This window comes from Rattus norvegicus, chromosome 10 (assembly GCF_036323735.1).
Source record: "Rattus norvegicus strain BN/NHsdMcwi chromosome 10, GRCr8, whole genome shotgun sequence".
NCBI classification, from domain to species: domain Eukaryota; kingdom Metazoa; phylum Chordata; class Mammalia; order Rodentia; family Muridae; genus Rattus; species Rattus norvegicus.
The window spans coordinates 86,346,447-86,365,000 of NC_086028.1; the positions used below are offsets into that span (position 1 = coordinate 86,346,447).

The following is an 18,554-nucleotide window of genomic DNA, read 5'->3' on the forward strand; positions in this document are numbered from 1 at the left end:
CTAATTGTGGCCTCGGTAGAGCAACACACAAAATGCATGCTTTTCTCTGTGGTTTTCTAGCCGAGATATGGACTTAGGCCAACTATACAGGTCTCTGCTGGCTTGCTGAATATTTCAGTAACTCTTTGCCAGGTTTTCTGCTAACCCCAGAAAAACCCAAGTACAGAGTCAGAACCAAGACAAGGACAAAGCCTGAGAGGCAGCTTGGGGTACCTGATAAGGCAAAGAGTCCCCCCCAACCAAGCATAACACACCTTGGCTCCTACATTCTAAGGCACTAACAACTGTTTTGATGGAATGGCAGTCCTAGGAATAAAAACTACCTGAAAAGGGGGCTCAGTGCTACTCTAGAAAGTTTCACCAAGACAGCAGGGCTACAGGAGAGATGGTCATTCTGGAGAGGAAGGGGCAGCCAGTCTAAGCAGAGGGAACAGTGTGTGCAAACAAGGAATGTAACACATGTCTTCCGAGTGATCATGGCCCAGAAGCCAATGTGGCGCATGGACAAAGAATGCAAAGCAAGATGACAGTGGACAGAGGGGGGGGAGGGGGGGAGGGAGGCAGACTGACTGAGAGATTAATTCATAGGATTCTGGAACCCAGAGAACGCAGGGTGGTACCTAAGCTAGCATAGCTAAGAACAGCGCTGAAATGCTTGCCGTTGATAGGCAGCATAGCACACAACTTCAAACAGCCCAAAGCTGGAGGTAGAAGATACAGTAGGGGGCAGGGTCAGAAGCCTCAGGGGATAGCAGGAGAATCGGTGATGAGCCTATGAGCTGGGTGTGGTAACACATGCCTATAAGCCCAGCACTTGGGAGGTTAGAGTATGAGAACGGTGAGTTCAAGGACACCCTGGGCTATGAGCTGCACAGTGAAGCCAGGTCACGGTGTGAAGGGATGGGGGTGAGACGGTGGGCAGCACCTGAGGCCTAGCATGATGGTCTATGCCTGTAATCCATCTCTAAAAAGCCTGAGACATTTTAGGGTTGTGACTGGGAGCAATGCTTAGGAAGTGGTGTGGGGAGAAACACCATCTCTGCCACTCTAGGCTGGCGTCTGTTCTTTCTTTTAAGGAGACTGTTTGCCTTTGCATCTTACTGGAGAACTCCATTTATCCAGCATTTCGAGTTTTGTACAGGGTCAATTTTAGCATCTTCACCACAGAAAGGAGGTGAAAATCAAAGGGAGCTGAGGAAAATCTGAGGTAAAAGTAAGACTTGCTGTGGATCTGAATTGAAGTATGAGGGAGGGAAGGAGTCAAGGCTGGCTACGGGATGCTGGATTGCACAGTGTGGTGATCTGAATAGGAATGGCCCTCAGAGACTCCTCTGGGAAGGATTAGAAAGTATGGCCTTATCGGAAGAAGTATATTATAGGGGGCAGGCTTGGAGGTTGCAAAAGACTGACACGATTTCTAATATGTCTCCCTTTCTCTATGTCTCTGTCTCTCTTTGCCTCTGTCTCAATATCTGTCTCCCTGTCCCATGTGTCTGTCTCTCTCTGTCTCAATATCTGTCTCCCTGCCCTATGTGTCTCTGTCTGTCTGTCTGCCTGCCCCCGACGTCTTGTGATTACATCCCAGGATGTGAGCTCCCAGCTACTTCGTCAGTGCTATGTTGCCTGTTTGTTGCCAGGCTCCCTCCCATTATGGTCACTAACTCTCTGACACCATAAGCCCCAGATTTATGTTTTCAAGGTCCTTGATCATGGCGTTTTTATCACAGCAACAGAGCAGTAACTAAGACAGTAGATCAAGATCTACCATTTAACTGAATGTTGGACTAAGAGAGAAGCACAGACTTTTGGAGAGGCAGCTATAGGATTAAGGTTTTGACAGAAGGATCAAGAGGCAAGTACACAAAAGCTACCCATGGGGAAATGTCAGGAAAATGGCAGAAGGCAGGTGCTAGAAGCCCACAGGGGCGGACATGCATCTCCACCTGGTAGTCATTATCAGAGTTAGGACCAAAGTAATGGCTAAATGATCTGGGGACCTAGCTCGGTGGTCAGTAGGGTGCTTGCCTTCCATGCAGAAAGCCCTGGGTTTACTCCCCGCCCATGTAACCTCTGCGCAAACACCAAGTACCTGCATCCCCCTAAAGCATACACCATGCATAGACACACATTTTAACTTAAAAAAAAAAGAGAGAGAGAAGAAAAGAACCCAAGAAGAATACGGTGATTCTTCTCAAATGATTATTTTGGAAGTTAGGAGTGTGCCTTAATGTCAAATGCTTGCCAAAGGTTACATTCCTAACACCAATTTAAGACCAGGTTTTTCTACATAGCTTGTTGGAGGATACATAGCAAAATCCAGTTTCAAGAGAAAACAAAAAACAAAAAACAAACCCACTCCAACAGTAGCAACAGAGAGTAGGAGCTGGGTAGGATTCAAGTCAGCAAGGCTCAGCTCTGAAGGAGGAGTCAGAAGTAATCCAGGGGACACGTAAGAGTAGACACACCAGTCTGAACAGAAGTGTCAGCATCTTGGTAAGTGGTTGGGACTGAAGCCCTGTGCCCAGCCTTATCTAAACACAATGGAGCTAAAGGTTAAAATCTTAATTACCCATGAGGGGTGGTACACAAGTACTTCACTTCCTTGTCCCTGGTTCTCTAACTTCAACCTCCCAGCATTAGTGTCTGCATGAAATTGAACTCTCCAACAAGAAAAACTAAAAACTGTATCCACCTAAAATGTTCTGAGGAGGAGGGCTGGGGGCATAGTTCAGTCTAACAAGTGTAAGACCTTGAGTTTCATGAAAAAAAACATTAAATAATCCAAAGAGAACTGTAAATATGGATCAGTGTTGGTGCATGCTTTGTGTGTTGTAGCCCTAGTCTCCTCCGCCAAATGTACATGTACACGTGTGTATCCAGAACATACTGAGAACACTTTTAAAACTCTCAACAATTAAAAATAAATCTCAATGTAAAGCTGGGTGAGAGTTGGGCCTGGCAGAGTAGGCTTGTAAGCCCAGCTACTGGGGAAACTGAGACAGGGGCTTCCCAAGGTCACGTCCTGCCTAGGCTACGACACATCTTCAAGACCAGCCTGGTCAATGTTGTGAGACCCTGGTCTCAAACTAAAAAATTTTTTTTAACAATTAATGGGGTGTAGCTCAGTGGGGGAGCACTAAACTCTTGTTTGTTTTGAGGAAGGGTTTCTCTGTGTACCTCTGGCTGCCCTGAAACTCCCTCTGTAGACCAGTCTGGCCTCAAACTCCAGAGTTTTGCTAGCCTCTGTCTCCTGAGCGCTGGGATTAAAGGCACATGCCACTACACCCAGCTGTGGAACCCTAAATTCAATTTCTGTTGTACTGCAAAAAGGAGCAAAACAACTGAGAGAAAGTCTGATCCGATATCACACCAAAGAGAGTACGCAGCCAGCATGTGAAAAGCAGGACATTGGACCCCATTGGAAGACTGCAAATTCAAACAGCAACGGCGCAAAGGAAAAGCAAAGATGTCCTTCGGATGAACCGTACATGCACTAAGGGAAGGGCCACACAAGGCAGTGTTCCTCAGCCACCCAAGCCAAGGAGGAAGCTGAATTCATACTGCTATGAGAAAGGAGGCAACCTGGAGAGGCCACTGTACCACTGACCTCTAAAAGGCTACTGCGTACATGATGACAGTCAGATGAATGTTCTGGAAAACAGGACTATGGAGATTGAAAAAGGGTTGAGCAAGTGGCAGGGGCTGCAGAAGGGGGGAGTGGGTAGAGTGCAGGGCTTTGCAGGCAGTGTATACGTTCACTAGTACTGCACCAGTGGACATGTGGCACACGCTTGTGCAAATCCACAAAACGGCCCAAGCACAGAGGTATGAGCCTTTAATGCCAGGACTCGGGAATCCGAGATGGACAGACTCCAAGTTTACCTTCACCCTGAGCTACAAGAGAGAACATGTCTCCAACACTGTCAAACAGCAAAACTATGTAACGCAGTGAAGTGTGACAGAAACTGTGTGTTCTTTAATAACAACATGTAACTGTTATTATCAATTACAACAAAAGCATCACACTATGACAAGATGTTAACAGTGAAGACGAAAAGCGGAGATATTTTCTACCTTGTCAACCTACCTGTATCTCAGCACTCTGAAAGTAGAGACAGGAGGATTGCCATGAGTCTAAGGCCAGTGGAACCTGTACATCAAGTAATAGACCAGAGCTTTATAACAATGACTCAAACGAACTTCGTGTGTGTGTGTGTGTGTGTGTGTGTGTGTGTGTGTGTTTGAAATGAATTTAACTTTATGAAAAAACGTAAAAAAAAAAAAAAAAAAAAAAAAAGCGGGCCCACAGCTCTGTTGGTAGTGTTTACCTAGCACACAGGAGGCCCTGAGTTTGTCCCTGGTCCCACATAAAGCAGATACAATAGCATATGCCGGAATCCCGGCATTCCGGAGGCAAAGCCAGGCAGATATATTGAGTTCAAAGCCAACCTGGTCTACAAAGCCAGTTCCAACCCAGCAAGGGTTTGTCTTGAAAAAAACAGAAACAAAAATCAAAGTCATGCTCAGCTATACAATGAGGCCAGCCCGAGAGAAAGACCCTGCCTTCAATGAACAGAGCAAAAGAACAAGCAAAAACAAACAGCACTCTGATCCCAGGGTGAGCTACACAAGCTGTTCTGTGAAGTCTTCTCAAAATGAATAACATACAGAGAACAATAAGTGAGGACACAGAAGGCAAAAGCAACGTGAATTAGGGTCAAATGATGGCTCAGCAGGGGCTGCTGCCAAACCTGAAGACTGAAATCAATCCCTAGGACCCACATGACAAAAAGCAAGACCTGACTCCTGAAAGTTGTCCTCTGACTTCCACACAGGGATACACACACTAATAACGTTAATTTTTAAAAAAATTGTTTGTTTTTAAAGAAAGGAACAAGCAAGCTGAGCTGTGGTGGAACGAGCCATTAATCTCAGCAGAGGCTGAGGCAAAGGCAGAGGCAGGTGGATCTGAGTTCAAAGCTAGTGTGGACTACTGAGTGAACTCCAGGACAGCCTGGGCTACACAGAGAAACTCTGCTTAAAACAAAAACAAAAACAAAAAAAAAGAAAGAAAGAAAGAAAGAAGAAGAAATGAGGAAGAAAGAACACTGTCCAGTTTTCTGGGAAAGCTGTAACCTAAATTCTAAAACTCACACCCATACAGAATGTGGCCTGAAGGAAGAATTCACAAAAATCTCTCCAGTCAATCTCTCAACCAGAGGGAACCCTGAGGGGGGCAAGATAACATTGGCATGCTCCCAGTAAAGATCTTTCCCATTTTATAGAGAGGGTCAGAAAGGAGAAGTGGCTACAGCAGACAAAGAGAAGAGTGCAAGGCAGATAACGTCCCATCCCGAGTGTTTTGAACTTGTTAGTCACAACAAGAAAAATGCCTTCTGGGTTGGGGATTTAGCTCAGTGGTAGAGCACTTGCCTAACAAGTGCAAGGCCCTGGGTTCGGTCCCCAGCTCCGAAAAGAAAAAAGAAAACAAAAAGAAAAATGCCTTCCTTTGTTTTATAGATCTGATTTAAGTCAACATTTTTTTTCAAATTAAACTGTAATTCACATCAGAATTATCTTTAAGAATTATAACTGAGTGTGTGTTGAAGGCAGAAGCAGACAAATCCGAGTTTGAGGATGGCCTGCTCTACAAAGTGAGTTCCAGGACAGCCAGGGCTATCCAGAGCCTTTCTTAGAAAAACAAGACAAAACAAGAAATCAGCCAAGCACTCAGAAGATACCGGAATCTGGTGAGGTATGGCTCAATTACAATCAATCCAAGATTCATTCTCAGGGACATAGACACCAGGAAAAATCAAGATAGAAATCTCCAAATCGGTTTATCTTTAAAGCAGTTTCTAAACTCCTGGACAGGGTTTCACTCATCTGAAGAATTTATGGCCCTTGTAAAAGGGATTCTCAAACTAAGGACCAATCTGTACCGTGCTATGTGCGGCAGTGGTTACAATGACCCTAGACCAACGTAATCAGAACCATAGATTCCCTCTCCCTCCCAACCCTAGCTCCTCAAATAGCACAGGAACACTTACACTAAAACCTTTGTTTTAATAGTTCTTAACAGTTCTCAAAATGCATTGCTTTCGGGACTGGCCATGACCTCAAAACCTGAGGACACTAACAAAGCTTTGTTTACAGAGATCACAGTTATTAGAGATGCCGAAGAACTTGTCATGGTAGTACATATGTGTAAGCCCAGCACAATGGAGGCTGGGGCAGGAGGATTACCACAAAATTGGAGCCAATCTAAGATATGTGAGTTCAAGGGCACCTGGAGATACAAGACCTTGACTCAAAACACCAAAAAGAAAAGAAAATACCTATTAGATATTACCCAGCAATAGAAATTATATCTATAAGCTAGCCAAGAGGCCCCAGATCTGAAATCCCAGATAAGGGAAGCTCCGTAAATCCAAGGCCAGCATAGGTTACACAGGAAGACACTGTCCCAAACAAAAATTCATTTAAACAATTAACTTTGCACAGCACATTAACCTAAGTAACAGTAATATTTATGAAACATAACCACATTTTCCGGAGAGGGAGACATTAATGGAAAAAGTGGCATTGTTGAAATTTTCACAAATGTAGGGCAGCAGAGGGCTCAGAGGGCTTGAGGGAAGGTACCTGCTGCACAAGCCTGGTGACCCAAGTTCCATCCCCAGAACCATATAAAAGTGGAAACAGAGGTCTGACAGCAGAAAACCGCTCTCTGATCTCCACACACATGCCTACACAGGCACATCACGACACAGTGAGAATCATAAAAATAAATGTGCATTTTGGCTGGTTGCTTGGTTGGTTTTTTTTGAGATAGGGCTTCTCTGTATGGCACTGGTTATCCTGGAACTCTGTAGACCAGGCTGGTCACAAACTCACAAAGATCTACCTGCCTCTGCCATCCAAGTGCTGGGATTAAAGGAGTGTGACATCACCGCCTGGCTAATAATGATTTTTTTTTTAAATAGAAGGTGTTAGTAATCTAATTTCTGGTTCAATAGAAATGTGTTAAAGCTGGGTGGGTGTGATGCCTCAGGCCTGTCATCCCAGTGCTTGAGAAGTGAAGGCAGAAGGATCGGGTGTTCAGGGCTAACCCTGGCTACTACACTGCACATGTGAAGTGAGTTTAACATACATGAGACCCAAGGAAGGAAGGAAGGAAGGAAGGAAGGAAGGAAGGAAGGAAACGGAGTCTCAGAACAGCTTGCACACGCCTGTGGCAGTATGCTATTTTGGTTAAAGCACTCCAATGAGAGTTGGCTTCACCCAGATATACTGAATAGCGAATAGTGGATTATACATCCTTTCAAGGTAATTTGGAAATCTTTACTGCTACTCAAAAAACTGGCAGGTGGTAGTTCCAAAAGACAGGTAGGTGTGCACTCTGGGGTCATCCTCAGCTACGTTAAGATGCCCTCTACCTTGTACTTGTCATGGAATGTCTGCCATGTGCTTTTGTAAGATACGTTCATTAGTCATTTAGAAAACATTGGTCTTAAGATTTACAAACCTAAATGCTGACACGTTTTAGTCTCTATCATTAAAAAAAAAAAATCACATCTATAACCCTGAAGAGTTACAGTCATTAATATCAGGCAACTACTGAACAGGGCACTGTATAATTTAAAATTTGTACTGCTAAGCTCAATTTTTATAATTTATCTTTCTCTAAGTTCAAATTCTACAAATGACAACAAACATTGCCACTTTCGCCCTTGGACAAAGACATCTTCTCTTTTGTTCATCCTTTTTGAGTCCGTGCCTGCCACATCCCAGCTCATCTGCCACTCCTTCAGGGCTCTGCACAGCTTAGGCATGCACTGGACGAAACTGCACCCCAAACCTGTACAGAGCACTTGTCATCAGGGCACCCCAGATACTTCTGCAGAAAAAGAAATCACTTTTTAATTAGTAAATTTTACTTTGAAAGAGGCTTTTTAAAAATATAGAGGAAATCCCATCTATCTATCTACCTATCTATCTATCTACCTCCCTATCTATCTATCTATCTATCTATCTATCTATCTATCTACTTATTATTTCTTGGCTCGAAGTTGGCATGTTGAGATGTTTCCTTGTGTAGCCCTGGCTGATCCAGTACTTGTTATGTAGCCCAAGTGCCCCCAAATTCACCAAGATGCTCTTGTTTCTGCCCCCCACATACAAGGATTACAGGTGCCGCCCACCACAGCTTTCTGAGCAGCTTTGGTTCTCGACAACGGAGCGGAGTACAGCATTCAGTACCTCCCGCCTGGCCTCATGTGCAGTGCTCCCATAGTAGACACTGAAACTCCAAAGGACTCCATGACCCTGAGAATCTTCATGCAGTCATTAGGCTTGAAATTGCCCCACACCCAGAACACCCCCATTAGATGGCCATATGCAGAGCCTGCCCTGATGAATGAAGTCACACTGGATTTTTTTCACATGTAATTTGGAATGAATATTAAGGCAGGGGAATGCTGAGAGTTCTCTGGACTAGACAGAAACCTGTTAAAACAAAATACACACGTGCATTTATACACACACACACATTTATATATACACAGATACATTTCCATACACACGGGCTTCAGAGCACTTTAATTATCTCACCTTATCCCCTCTTATGCATGAGTTTATTTTGATTAATGCTAAGAAAATGTGTTTTTCCTAAACATTTTGACAGAAAGAAGACCACAACAAAACGGATTTGCCTGGGAAAGTCAGCCTTACATTAAATATTTATTGTGTTCAAACCACAAGTAGGAAAAAAATCCAAAGGCTAACTATTTTAATGATAACTCACATTGTTTGGCTTACGGGAAAGGTAATTACACAGCTTGAATCTGGGTTTTGAGGTTTTTAGGATTTTGTGGGGGCGGGAGAGGGGAAAAGGAAAAATCTAATGCATTTAGATTCTGTCAGGAAAAAAAAAAAGAGAGCTGCTAAAAGCAAAACAAATCTAGCAATAGATACGATGTGGGAAAACATGCTCGTTCGCTTTCACCTAAGCAGGTGCTGGGTCCAGACTCAAGGGCTCCGACTCTCATACCGAGAACGAGAGGTCGGGACACCACAAACTAATAAAATCACTCAGCCGTCGGAAAGCAGATGCTGCAGGCAGGGCAGAGTTTTCCTTTCCTAATCCCAAGCAGTTTTCAGAAATGGCTGCTACAAAAACTACCCAAACATCCCCCTAATAAATTGCACCCCTCCTCCACAATGGCAAAGCCATTATTTACAAGAACTTTTACTTTCTCTTTCAAGCTCCGGCTGCCTTCCTCCTGCTTGCTCCACATGGGCCCAAGGGGTTGGACCTGTTCCAGTTCATTCCTGTCTTCTCCAATCCAAACTTAACTGAGCTCCACCTGTGAGGCTATTCTGAACACTGGTTACCGTCCAAGGAAAAGTTACAGTAAAAGGAAAGTAAGCTTTATATATCCAGAGAAGGATATCCACCAACATCTGCACGTCCATACACGCCCTCACACGAGCTTGTACACACACATGCACAGATGTGAAGAGAGACGATCAGCAGCATTGGACACACCAAAACAACTTCCAGGATCATGTGGGTAATTCTTGGGGTCATCTGACATCCAAGCCACCAGGATCCCTCCTTCCCACCTACCTTCTCCCTCCCCCCAAACCAAATTCTGCACTGACTGAATGTGGTAGCTCCTGTCTGTAGTTCCAGCTACTCGAGAGTCTGAGGGATACTCAGATCGTTCTAAAATATAAATGTAAAAGAAAACTTAAACGCTGATTATTTTCCTTAACTAATTCAAAGCAGAATTCCTCCTGTTAGCTTCTTCTTAAGAAAAATTCAACCCTAACCACTCCTCTACCCTTCAACTGTTCGAGGGTACCTGACCCTTGTTTGGTTTTTTGTTTTGTTTTGTTTTGATATGGACCAGTGTGTGGTAACACACATCTTTAATACAAATACCAGGGAGGCAGAAGCAGGCAGATCTCTGTTCTATGAATTTGACGTCAACCTGGTCTATAAAGTGTGTTCAAGGCCTTCCACCATCAGAGCTACATAATGAGAACTTGTCTCTGTCTCTGTGTGTCTCTATATCTCTCTCTGTGCATTTATACATACATATATTATATACATATATATTAATATATATAATATATATATTTTACTGGAGACTAAACCCAAAGTGCTCTGTTCACAGTAGGAATAGCTCTACCCCTCAGTTATACCTCTGGCCATTTTTAAAAATCTGAGAGAGAACTGAGCCAGGCTTGTCTTACACACCTAGTCTTCCTGCCTCAGCCCTCAGAATCACTGGAGTTTATGGGCATGCGCCACCAATCATACTCTGTCTGCTTCTGTTTTAAAACAGTGTTTTACATTAATCTACTTGTGCATATGAGTGTGCACATAAACCATGTTGGGGGTGTGGACGTCAGAGGACAACTTATGGAGAACAGTCCTCCTCTTCCACCATATGGGTTCCAGGAATCCAACCCGGGTGATCAGGCTTGGCGGCAAGCGCCTTTACCCACTGAGCCATGCCACCAGCAACACCCACCACCACCACCCATGTCTTAAGACAGTATCTCATACAACCCAGACTGGCCTCAGACTCCCAATGGTGACATCAGCCTTCTGATCTGACTCCACCTCACAAGAGCTGGGGTTTTACAGGAATGTCCTACTACATCTGGGTTTACACAGTCCTAGGGATGGAAGCCATGGGTTCATACACACCAGAGAAGCACTCTACCCACTCAGCCACATTCCCAGCCTGTAGCCGTACTTCTCAGATCATGAAAAGCTCCAAGGGACTATTACTGAGTGGTGATCAACTCTCAGTGTGTTGACTATCACTTAAAGTAAGTGGACCATAGGTCTTTGAAGCTGCAAAGAGGCCTACCATGAGAGCCTTTGTGTAACAGAAGCGCAGTTTGCCACGTTTATACCTCTGTGTGAAAGCCTCCATCTCCTCAGCCACTGTGTAAATCCCCAGTCACGGAGCTTTCCCTGTAGGTCAAAATCTCCCAATTACTCTTTCTTTCCTTCAGGTCACTAATGGTGTCATAAATCATAACTTGCCCAACTCTGTAGCCAGAGAGAGAGAGAGAGACTGCAGCTTTCAATAATGATTAACAGCATTTGAATGCTAGCTATGTGCTAGGCGCTATGCAAAATACCGTATGACAAGTGATCTCACTCAGTCTTCACAACTACCCTGTGAGTGGGCCTAGTAGACAGTTTGTGGACAAAGAAACTCAGAGTTGAGTTAAAAACCACCCTTAAGGACAAAGAGGTGTTGTTCTCTGAAAACGCAAACCCAAGGTGTCTGGCCTCAAAGCCTTGCTTTAAAATGCCATTGCGTCTATCCATATACCACAAAACCCTCAGGCACATTACCCAAGCGACAGTTACCTTAGGAGAGCTCAAAATGTGAGTTTCTTGACTGTTGCAATTAAAAGGTCAAAGGTCAGGTAAATTGTTCAGTGGTTAGTAAAGTCATTTACTACCGCAGAGAGAGCTGGCACGATGGAAAGCCGAGGTCTAAACATCATTTCCTTATGGGGGTAGATTTGCCTTCCATATTTTGTTGAGCTGTTAAAATGATTTTCAATAAATAGATCCAAGATAAACTGGTAAGTTAAAGAGTGTCTGGGGAAACACATGTTGAGCTATTAGTGGGAAAGCGGGTTTAGCTTTTTAACACAGCATCATTACTTCTGTGAAAATTTCAAATTTTGTGAAAATTCAACTTTCTTGAGGCACAGGTCTAGTGACTTAGGAACAGAAGGGAAGGGATAAAAGATGTGGCTCTGTGGCCTCCTTCCTGTTTCCTTCTCCTCAATTAAGAGCTTCTACTTGGGCTGGAGAGATGGCTCACTGGTTAAGAGCAATGACTGCTATTCCAGAGGTTCTGAGTTCAAATCCCAGCAACCACATGGTGGCTCACAACCATCTGTAATGGGATCTGATGCCCTCTTCTTGTGTGTCTAAAGACAGCTACAGTGTGCTTATATATAATAAATAAATAAATCTTATAGCCCCTGCACCCACTGTGCTGTTCTAAGCTCTGTACCATCCACACCCCCTCTACCTTGAATGAGCCCCGCACTGCAAGGATTCCTAACCCTCCCACAGGTCCTCCAGTGTTCCCTGAAACTAGCCCTACTGTGACCTCTCACCCCTGGATAGAATGAACCTCTTTCCTTGGACCTTTTCCTAAGAACTTAGATGCCCAGGGCTCTTGCTATGGACCAGCATGCTGCAGCATTTCACCCACATGAGCTTAATGAATTTTTTGTTCCGCTTCATTTTGAGATAGGCTATCCCTGTACAACTGTAGACATGGGCCAACAGGCCTGTCTCTCATCTTTTTTAAAAATCAGGTAAGAAAACTGATGGTCAGCCAGGCAGTGCAGGCAGTGGTGACCCACGCCTTTGATCCCAGCACTTGGGAGGCAGAAGCAGGTGGATCTCTATGAGTTGGAGGCCAACCTGGTCTACAGAGTTCCAGGACAGCCAGGGCTACACAGAGAAATCCTGTCTCAAAAAACAAGTGTGTGTGTGTGGTGGTGGCGGCAGGGGTGGGAGGGCCTTAGAGGAGGACACTGAGGCTTAGATTCTGATCAGGAAGCAGCCAATCCAGGATCCAATCCCAGATGTCTTTGCCTCTGAAGGTTATCCTGAGCTCTGCCTTAAGTATGCATGCAATAGAGCTTGTAGGCATGTGCCCTGGTCCCCACTACTCCCACAGTTCCATAAGAACTGGGGTGAGATTTTGAATACTCATTCTCCTTGGATCCTGCCCAGCTTCTACTCTCTCTGCTGCTGCTGCTGCTTTGTTCTGGTTTGGTTCCTTAACATGGGGTTCTCAACAGAGCCCCAGCTGGCCTGGACCTCAATATGTAAACCAGGCTTCCCTCAAACTTGCAGCAATCCTCCTGCTCTGTGGAAGTGTTTTTTCTTGAACAGGGTTTTGCTCTGTAGCCTCCAGCTAGCTATGCACAACACCTGGCCTTAAATCGGTTGTGGGCCTTCTGCCTGGGCCTCCCAAATCCTTGAATTACAAGCATGTACATCAGACCTGGATCTGCCTAGCCTTTTTTGGTTTTTGTTTTTGAAACAGGGTCTTATTCTCTACTCATAGCAGGCTTGGAATTCACTGTGTAGCCCAGGCTAGCTTCAAACTCAGCAATTTTCCTGCCTCAGTGCTTGGTTAGCCACATGCTAAAACTGCAGACATGAGACATCACAGCTAGCTTCTGCTTAGTGTTTTGTTTCTGTTTTAAGCCAGGGTCTCAGCTGGCCCGAAACTCGATTTGTAGACCAGCTGGCCTTGAATTCTTAGAGATCCAACTGACTCTGCCTTCCAAAGGCTGGAATTAAGGACATGTGCCACCAGCTCTGCTCATCTGTCTAGGGTGTGTGTTTGTGTGTGTGTGTGTGTGTGTGTGTGTGTGTGTGTGTGTGTGTAGAGCTCTGCTCACCTGTCTAGAGTGTGGGGTGGGATGGGGGGGTGTCTAAGTGTGTGTGTGTAGAGCTCTGTCTAGGGTGGGGGTATGTGTGTTGAGCTGAATAAAATTATACCAAACATGACATAAAAAATGAGAACCATAGTAGAAATTCATTCTTCCAAATGTCACTCCTTTAAACAAACCTACTTCCAAGAATTTGCCACCAAATACAATCTGGAAACCCCAACTATCTACACCACAGCAAGCCACAGCTCCCAGCAGCAGGCAGAACACTCTTTCACCATCAAAGCCAGCAAGGCAATGCCATCCTGCACTGTCTCACTAAGGCTGATCCACAATGCCAGGAGTCCTTCAAGAGTTAGGGCTATCCTTCAAGCTCTCTTTGTATGAGTTTTGTTTTGTTTTGTTTTTAAAGACCCAAAAGTTTGGCCAGAATTTTAAAACACAAATGACATAAAAATGTGTTCCAAGGTAGAGTGTTTGCTTAGCAAGAAGCTCAGCTTCCCCAGAAAGGGGAGAAAAGGAAAGTGAAAGGGAGGGAAAACTGTGAGGGAGTGAAGGAAGTAGGGAGGGATGGAAGAGATAGGTTAAGGAATGTGTGGCGGCTCTGACTGGGGATTTAGCTCAGTGGTAGAGTGCTTGCCTAGCAAGCGCAAGGCCCTGGGTTCGGTCCCCAGCTCCGAAAAATAGAAAAAAGAAAAAAAGAAAAAAAAAAAGGAATGCGTGGCTCCCTTTAATGACATCAACCTGTTGTATTAGACAATAAAGTATCAAGTTGCTCCAACAGCCCACAAATTCTACACACAAGATGTATCACACACTCCCTAGCACTCTTTACAAAGTCAGACAGTATTCTCTCCAGTGCACACCATCACCATCTCTAAGAAGACATCAGCTAAAAGGCTGCTGGGCCTGGGCATCTAGAATGGTATTCACTACCTCTGCCCTTCTCACGTTTGAATGTCAAGATCAAAGAGCAAGGGACTTTCTGTAGACAGAAATGGCCACTGACCACAAGGCTCTCTGGTTTAAATGTCATTGAGGTCACAGCCACCCTTTAGCTAAAATTTGCTTCAACATCTCCATTAATAAGTAGCTGAAGTTTGACAAGTAAATTATGCTAACAAGAAAGGAAGAGAGAGAGAGAGAGAGAGAGAGAGAGAGAGAGAGAGAGAGAGGAGAGAACCAATTACTTCCCAGGTGAGACACAGAACAGTTACTTAGCTAGCAGTCGCCCAGCAACTCTGAGTCTTTCAGATGGCTGCCAGTGTTTCACTATCCAGACTTTGACACTTCTCAACAGGGGGCATGCTCGCTCTAAATTGAAACTGAATACTTAGGCAGAGACCAAGAAATGTGTACTTTTACACATGTGCCTTTCACAAGTTTCACCACTATGACACACGATGCCTTAGGCAAGTGTCTTGTCCTTTCGGCCTCGATTTCCTTATCTACAAAATGAGGTTAACATTCTGTGAACCACCCACCTCCCAGCCCCTTTGAAGGGCCTCATGATCAAGGGTTATTTCTAAGTGGTTATTTGTCCCCGATGAACTACAGATAAAAATAAAAGATTCATGAATCTGCTAATGGTTCTCTGTGGTGAGTGTGCTAACACTGAGAACCAACACTGCAGCTTTTTCATTATTATTATTATTATTATTATTATTATTATTATTATTATTTCAGATTTTCTTCCCAGTGGTTCCTCCGAAAGCCCTGGGTTTGATTCCCAGGACCTAAATCCATCTGTAACCAGTTCCAGAGTACTTGATGTCCTCTCCTGGCCTCCTAGGGCACTAGACACACACTGGCACAGACATGCATGTAGGCAAAATACTCATACACATAAACTAAGGATAAATAAAATCTAAAAGAAAAAATAAAATAAAAAAAAGATCCTGCTAGTGTTCTGGTCTGGCAATAATGAGACAAACAAGTTTCCTCAAGGAACACGGACATTATTTAATATAAGAAGAAAAAAAAATGGCTGGCTCAAGTCTAATTCCACATATAAAAAGGTGGAAGTGATTTGTTGCGTTTATATACTTAAGTCAATGCTTTACCTGTACTGACAGCCCAACATTTCCATTGCATACACAAATAAGCACTTCGATGTAGTAAACAGCAGGTTATAAACTACACACACCTTGAATAGGAAAAATGAATGATCACTGACTGTACCAACACGCAGGTCAATTGATACAACAGAGTGATGTGAACTAGGTAGGAAAGAAGGAAGCTACTTGAGCCACAGCCTGGATTTTGCCAACCTACCAGTCTACAGCCACACACCCCCAACAGGTAAAGTTTAAATACAGAACTCAGCCAAGGCCAGCCTGTCTTTGTTTCCCTAGCTTCTGCATTTACCCAAGAGCTTGGCTCGGAGACAGAAAACTCCCACTCTTGATTGGCTCACTCTGGCCTAAGCAATTAAGCAACACCACAATCCAGTAAATGCAATGGCTCAATTATTTATCGTCTTGTCGAGGAGTTTACCAGGTGTTTATGAGAGAACAATGTCAAAGAGGAAAGAGGTTTGTCGCTCTTTAGAGCTGGTTTGGCCAGGGATTTATTTTGAATTGAAAAAAAAAATGTTTTTTTAACAAGGTGAGAGAAAACAGAGCGTAACACGGAAAGAGATGGGAGAGAATTTAGAAAGAACACAAGTTTGTCAATTTCCTATAGGAAATCTGATTCTTAAGAAAAAGATCTAGCCAGCCCAAGACGCTGAGGGGGAGGGGACACAACAGTTCCCACCTCCTAAGTGGGTACAGCTGGCTACTGAAGAACAGGACCAGGGCAAGGCATAGAAAGTGGCTAAGCGCGGAGACGCCAGGCCCAGCACAGGGGCAGGAAGGAGGCTCTGTCTAACTCCCCCACACCAATGATCTCCACCTGAGTGACAGTGGCTCTGGTGGCCCGAACGTCCCTAGCCTCCCGGAACAGTCACTGGAGGGCCGCTTCAGTCACTTCTATTACCGTCAGCCTAGAATGCCCTCCCCACGGTCCTACCCCCCCCACCCCCCGAACTCCCCACTCTCCCTCCACATCTCCCCCTCGAAACTTACAGAGTCCCTTCCCTTCCCAGGCTGGTTCCTGTCATCCGGAAAGCAGTACCGCCGGGGCGATCCTCTGTGTCTCCTATCCTCCCGCCCCACCTAAGTGTCCATTCACAGTTCTAAGCACCCCCACAGCTGCAACAGCACGACACCCCGTGGGGTCCCCCTTGCCGTCCGGGAGGTGGCCCCACCCTGCACCCCCTTCACCTGTCTCTGGGGCTGAAGCCCGACTGGCCGCCCTATGCTGGCTCCAGGCGCGAACTGCTGGGCTCCCGCGGGCCGCCTGGCCTCTCCTAGCCGACGCGGTCAGGCGACACCGAGCGGGATTGTACCTCAGCGATCCGGTTAGGGCTCGTTCCCTCCGCCGCGACGTCGGAACCCCAAGCTCCCCCTCCCTGTCTAAACTGCAGCTCCGGAAACCGCTGAATTACAGCCCCTCCAGCCAATCCCCACCCAGCTGCCACTGGCCAAGACACGCCTCCCTGCATAATTAAAGAATGGCCAGCTGGCTAGGCCACCCTGAGGCCTCCGGGCGAGCGCTGTACTTCCGAAGCCCCACCCACCACCCAATGAGAAACGCCTCTAGGAGAGAAGGTGGGGTCCAGAACTCTGGGCACACCTCCCTGAGTTGGCTGTTCCGAGAGCCTCGTGCTTCTCCCTCCGCAACCGAGGGAAGCGCGGAGGCCTAGCTCAGAAAAAAGCCCGGGGGGAGGGAGGAGACATTAGCGGAATGTCCTGCTGAAAACTCAGCTGAGTTCCTGGCAGTGTGTGACGTCAAGACACTTTAAATGCCCTGATACGGCTTGCTTCTGCCCGCTCTCTTTTCCCGGCCCTTGGCACCACGTGGGGGCGAGACCGTGAGCCTCTTACCACGTGGGAATCAGCCAGTTAGGGGTCCCCTACGGTATCACCCCACTTAAGCATTTGGGTTTGTGGGGACATCAAAAAGAACATGGGCGACTCCTGGCTGCTCTGAACTTCAGTTTCTGCGTGATTCTGGGCATACACCCGGAAATATGACGTGGAAATAGAGTAATTACTAGATTGCGTGGGGGAGAATACTGGCTATAAACTGGTGCCCTGTTCCATGGTTTCAAACCTAAAACTCAACAGCAAAGCCGATTGGTCAGCTCACAGAAATGCAGAGAGCTTACACATGACAGCTGACACAAATACACTGTATTTGCCATTTCCACGTGTGCCGGAGGTTTTTTTTTTTTAACTTTGTTATATTGGATCTTAAAATTCTATAATAGTTTTGACCAACTTGTTTCCATTAAAGGTACCTATTTTAGGAGCTGGGCCCGATGCCTCAGCAGATAAAGGGACTATCTGGTCCTGGTAGAAAATTCAGGTTCAAGTCCCAGCACCCCATGTGATGGCTCTTAGCCACCTGTAACTCCACTCCCAGGGTGGGGTGGGGATCTGAGGTCCTCCCTCCTCAGGCCTCTGCGTGCACCAAAGATACACACCTTGTGCAGAAACATACATGCAGACAAAATTAAATCATTTTTAACTAGGTACTAATTTAAAAAACTGAAACTAACACACACACAGAGAGAAGCCCCGTAAAATATTCTCCTGATTTTTTTTTAGGATTCATTGTTAACATTAATTAGTTTGCCACCATTAAGCTTAAATGTCCAATGGAGACAGCCAGTTCTTCGACGTTTTCGCATCACTGCTTAAGACTAGGATGGCAGGTACTCGGGATAACATTCATTTAGTCTTTTCTGAGGTCTTGAAGCTCTTGAAATTCTCTGACCTAGTTCCCATCTTGTATGTTAGGTGTGCAGATTTTACTGAGCTGAAACTGTCAGTTCATGGTACATACGTGTGGGCTTTTTGTCATAGAGGATGAACTTTGCATACTGCAATGATTTGCATGTGTATGCAACGGCAGGGATTTACAATATAGCAACAGTGTTTGTATTACTGGTGATTAGCCAAAGAGGGATAATCTACAAGGGGCTCTTATCTCTCCACAAAGATAACCCCAATGATATATTTTAAAAACACAGCTAAGTTGTT

At 45.2% G+C, this 18,554-nt stretch overlaps 1 protein-coding gene across 4 annotated transcripts in view; it reads right to left on the reverse strand.

Annotated features, from left to right (window-relative positions):
* Positions 1-17,067, reverse strand: part of Stat3 (signal transducer and activator of transcription 3) — a 51,986-nt gene extending 34,919 nt beyond the window's left edge. For 3 of the 4 annotated variants that reach the window (XM_006247257.5, XM_006247259.5, XM_006247258.5), the window contains exon 1: positions 16,731-17,067. The gene's annotated coding sequence lies outside the window, so the exon portion shown is untranslated. 4 annotated transcript variants of the gene reach the window in all.
* Between the last annotated feature and the right edge of the window lie 1,487 nt (positions 17,068-18,554).